This window comes from Triticum dicoccoides, chromosome 6B (genome assembly GCF_002162155.2).
Source record: "Triticum dicoccoides isolate Atlit2015 ecotype Zavitan chromosome 6B, WEW_v2.0, whole genome shotgun sequence".
In the NCBI taxonomy this organism is placed as follows: Eukaryota; Viridiplantae; Streptophyta; class Magnoliopsida; order Poales; family Poaceae; genus Triticum; species Triticum dicoccoides.
Window position 1 is genome coordinate 110,850,235 of NC_041391.1, and position 5,729 is coordinate 110,855,963.

Consider the following 5,729-nt stretch of genomic DNA (forward strand, 5'->3'; position numbering starts at 1 on the left):
GCCCCGACGTCCGACTGTGGCATTTCTTTTAAAAAGCCCTTTCTATGATGTCGCCCCGACGTCCGACTGTGGCATTTCTTTTAAAGCCCTTTCTGTGATGTCGCCCCGATGTCCGACTGTGGCATTTCTTTTAAAGCCCTTTATGTGGTGTCGCTGAGACGCCCGACTGTGGCACCATTTTCTTATATTTATTTGTTCACCTTTCGAGGCGTCGCTTCAGACACCCGATCGGTAATTAATTATGCTTTTGTTGGGATTTCAGGCGGACTACCGCCGTTTCCCTTTTACTTACCTTGTTATGCTAATTTTTGAATGTACATTGGTGAATTAATCATGACGCATCCATGCATGCATTTGTTATATCTTACGTCCGAACTGTCTTGCGAGTACTTTCAAAGTACTCACTGGCTTGTTGATATGGCTAGATGCTGACGAAGGCGATCTCATGGATGAAGAGTTTGATAGCGAGTCCGACACCTAGAGGAGTCCCAGTCAGCCTCGTGCGACCCTGAATTTGGTCACTGTTTTATATCCGCTTCCGCTACCAAATAAATTCATCGAGCCTCACCTCGACGCTCGATGGGGTGATAGACTTAGAGTTTTGTATTTCTCTCCCTGCTGTGTTTTTCCACCACCGCCATATCCTCGAGTCAGTAGTATGCCTCCACACCGCTGTGTCATGTCCGCCATTTTGTATAATTATTGGCGTGCTTGTAATAATTTGGTTGAGCAACCGTAGTTCAACCCTGTAAGATATTTTATGCTACTGGCTTATTGTATCAAGAAATTGTCTACCAGTGATGAGGATTTCTCTCATACTGGACTCAAAAGATTGGTTTCTCAATAAATATTTTTGTTGGAAAACCGGTCGTGACAGCGAGCCTCAGGAGTTTCTCCTGCGATGGGAGTATGCAGGGCATCCATGTTCCGGCGACGAAGATCTTCCCTCTGCAGGGAAGTGAGCGGCTCGGGCTGATATTCCTCATGGGCCTGCGCGGGGTCACCTCCACCGTCTATCCCGTCGGTGCGGGGGAAGCCAGGAGGGCTACGAGGCCCGTTGACCATCAGAGCCTCCGCCGCCAGAACACTGCTATCGCACTCGGATGCAGTCTCTACGGAGCCAGTCGACAGATCAAACAGGCCGTAGAGAGATTCGTCGGGCTCGATTGCCGCGACTTGGGTGGTGGCCGATTGGTGAGCCACTGCGTGTCTCACCCACCGCTGAAGCCTCGACCGACCAGAGCGCTTGGGCTGGTGGGAGACAGGGAGGAAGGACGACACAGGAGTTGACTGATATGGAGTCGACGGTTGCCGCAGCAGGACGCCGCGGACACACGCTCGAAAATGCGTCGCACCGCGGACGGAGAGCGCGTCGATGTCGAGTGGAGCCTCCTGGAGCCAAGTGGAGTCGTCAGTGATGAAAGTGAGCGCGCCAAGACGGATCTCGCGGCCCTCGACTAGAACTCCGCCAGAAACCATGACGAAGGCAATGGGAACAATCGCAACTTCTCCAAAAATCGCTAAGACACCTGCCCCACGGTGGGCGCCAACTGTCGTGGTTCTAAGTCTGATAGTAGAATGGGGGTAGGTATGGAGAGGCAAGATCCTAGCTATGGAGCAGTTGTACAGACAAGGGGTTTACGAGTTCAGGCCCTTCTCGGAGGAAGTAACAGCCCTACATCTCGGAGCCCGGAGGCGGTCGACTGGATTATGTGTGTGTAAGTTACAGAGGTGCGAACCCTTTACACTAAGGAGGGGGGTGGCTTATATAGTGTCTGCCAGACCCCTCCGGCCCTTAGTTATGCAGGGTTTAAAGTACATAAAAGATGGGCGTTACTGGTAACGTCCTACATAAAGTGTCATCATGGCCATAAAGACTACTTAAGTACAGACTGTTTGGTTACAGAGTGGCTCTTGACCTCCTGGTGGTCGAGTGAGTCTTCATGGTCGACTGTCTTCGAGTCCGTCGAGTGGAATCCCTCTTGGTCGACTAGAAGGCAGCTTCTTCTAAAGATGTCCTTTGGGAGGGTACCTTGGACAGTTCGATGACCCTACCTTAGGTACATGACTTCATCACTCACCTCAGGGGTGGTTCTTCGTTGGACCACCGATGCCAACAAGAGACCTAGCCATTTAGCAAGTGGCATACGAAGCACTCCTCCGTCTTCGAGACCTCCTTCCAGAAATGAAAGAAGAACATGCCACCCGCTACCTGCCTGGCAAGAGCGGATTTGGAGGTCCGAGTCAAGTGATGATTTCCCCAGAAGACGAGAATCCAACCCTCAAGTACCAGATCCGTTTCGTCAACGCAGGAGACTACCTTCTATGCCACCTTACCGAAGCATTTCTCAAGGCTCGCCAGGATCTCCCTTCACTTCTGCACCTCCACTGCCTCAAGAAGAAGAAGGTGGTCGAGCAAGAACAGCAAATCACTGCCCTAGAAGCCCACATTTTTAATCAGGAGCAGCAACTCAAGGAACTTCGGAAAGCTCACAACCAAACCCCACGCAAAAGCCATAGGAATGGATTTCCATATCCACATCATAGAGGATCATCGTCAGGCCCCCGACGACAATACCCAAGACTGAAAAGCAACCCTTTTGCTTTCGTCACATGTCACGGGTGTGGTGAACTCGGGCATATTAGTAGGATGTGTCCCAACAAGCAGCCGACTGTCGCATGTCCATTGGCACCCAGGAGAACCTAGAAGCTGAAGACCGAACGCCTTTCTCTCAAAGTGATGAAGCAAGCACGACTACTGAATCCGAGGACCCCTAGGGTAGGATGAGTCGTGTACCCCCTATGCGCAGTCGAGTCCATATGATGGTTCAAATGAAACCATGTTGAGTGTTGCTTGTTCTTATATGTTTGTCTTTTGATATAAGTTGCACTTTTGCCTTAGGCATCATGTATGCGACTATATCACCTATCTTATCTTAATGAAATTGTGTGTGGCCTTTTTGGCACCTGTTTGTTTGCACCTGCACTATAGAACCCCGTTTTAAGCATCCTCCCCCATCTATGATGCTTCTCCCTCTCATCCCTCTCTCCTCAACTGAAGACCGGCAAGACAAGGTACACCAAGTACTCTACTTCGGCGACCAACTAGCACTGTAGATTTTTGCTGCAGCCTCCTCAACCAAGAGCAGCCCAGTAGAGTTATGTTTACCTCTCAAGATTAGAAACCCATCCCTAGACCCTTTGAGACTTCATGAGATAACCCATCTCAGATCCCTAACCAAGTGCTTAACCCACAAGAGAACCAGCTAAGCCTTCGTAACCTTGCACTGGTTCATTATGGAACTAGTGGACATAGTGAACGAGCACATTATCATCCTAAGATAGCACCAAAACTGACAATGCCACAGGGAAGACCAGTTGGAGGATATAGGAATAGAGGACAAATGACTTGATGAGTTTATATCAGTGACCTTGAGGAATTATTTGACACTCTTTAGAGGATTATAAGGCTTTCATGTTGGTAGATGAACTTGGTGGGATCATGATTATAGAGTAGCATAGCTTTCATTACCCCTGAGTAAATTGGATTTAATAGGACAACTATGATCGCAAGCTGAAATTCTTGGAAGTACAAGGATTTGACTTAGACAGGGGATATTGATAGGAGATAGTTCATATTACGATAATGACTTGGGGGAAAGTGTGGAAATTCTCGTTGGACACAAGGTTTGGATTTAAATAGGTGATCCTAGTTGAGTATAGATGCTAAGTAAGTCTACATGGTTTGGAGTAAATTGGAATTAGACTGATTATCTTGATCGTGATACCATGTTTCCCGGTGGACAATAAACTAGGAGATTGGATTAATTGTCGGAGTTGATATAAACTTGACCTTGGAGGTTACTTGACCATGATAATGGAAATTGGTGGACTGACTATAGTAGAGATAGCCATTTCAAGTATTTGGGGATTATAAGGACTTTACAAGATCATATGGAACACCATAAACATTGGATTTGTAGAATTAATGGATTGTGCAGTGATTGATGGAAGTTAATGGGCTGCTGGAGTTGATTCATAGGAAGGAAACAAGATCTTGGGGTGGCTTACGACGTGTTTCCTTAGGATAGAGGTGCTTTATCTTAGACCTTGGAAGAATAGGCTGAGCACTTGGATTGTCACGTTCAAGCTTAGCAGCTTATATGTTCTACCCATGGATTTTTAGGGGTAGACATACATATGGGTTTGGGGATTGTAGACATATATGATTTTGTTAGACCTCCTCTCGAGAGTCATGAGGATATGAATCACATGAGTGATGATTGGAGTTAACGTATACAAAATGATACTATCAGTGATATGAGGTGATTTGTTTAAAGGACTAGATAGCACAATTGGCATCTCAAAAACTATGCTCAAGGATGGGTTGATAAACATTCACTCGCACACTAGAATCCTTGAAACCCTTACGCCCTACCAAGCCATAACATGGTCGAATCCTGACATTGGGCTTTGGCTCTAGAGCGATAAGACCTTGCCCAATGCTCAACCGTGACCATGACCAATACCTCAGCCCACTTTACGTACCCCATAGACTTCATGGAGTGCTTGGACAAGTTAGTTGTCATCTTTCTTTGATGAAATACTTGTCTACCCGAAGACGGAAGAAGAATCGTTGAGCTGGTCAAGGAACATCTAAAGATGGTCATGTCTAGGAGGAAGAACTACACCAACCACCATCTTCAAGAAGTATACTTCCGCGTCAAAGACCATGTGTATCTGCAAGCCACTCCTCACTAAGGAACCAAGCCTTTCCATGACAAGGAGACCCACACCAAGATTCATCGACCCCTTCGAGATCACTCCAAGATTTAACAACCCCCTCTGAGATAACTACGAGACGAAGAGAAGACAGTTACCAGCTGGAGTTGCCACCTGAGTTACCTGATGTGCACAATGCTTTCCATGCATCACAACCCCGGAAGTGTTTCCAACTTCCTACCTGGCCCGATCTCTACGAGGGCATTAACCACTGAGCCATCGACCCCTAGCCCAATCTAACCTACCGCGAGCTACCCATTAGCAATCTGGATCAAGAGGAGCTTCATACATGAAGCCACACCATCAAGTACTTCAAGGTCAATGGAGCTCTACACAGAAGCAGAAGCAACATGAGGACTTGAAGACTACACCAGATCCAAGTTTCTGTATCCCTTTCTGCGCCTAGTTTGGGAATCTCGGGGATGAGATTCTTGTAAGGGGGGTAGGTCTGTCACACCCTGATTTTCATGCCACTACACTTAAGCTAAAAATCATGATAAAATGTGGTTTGACAAAAACTTTTGAGTATTTTGGACCTTGCCTTGATTGGTTTTTGTCTGCTATTTGCAAGTGCTCTAAAAATCAAATAAATCCTCCAACTCCTATACTTCATCTCCTTGCTCCAAATTATTGAACCAATGATCATGCCATGTGTATAGGACATAAAAATAATTTCTTACAAAAATAATTTGTCGAAATAGTTTTTTTTAAATCAGTTTTCCAAAAACCCCTAAATTGAGGTTTGCACTGCAAGTACTTAATTAAGGGCAGTGAAAATCTTTCCAAAAATATATTTGACTCCTATTAGATATAGGATACCCAGAAACCATAAAAATATAATTTTAAAAGTTATTTACCTATTTTATTTGAAGGCTTTTTCTTTAGTCCATAAATGGTCTTTAATAGGTTAAAATTATTTTTATGCTTTAAAAATATTTGGTAAAACC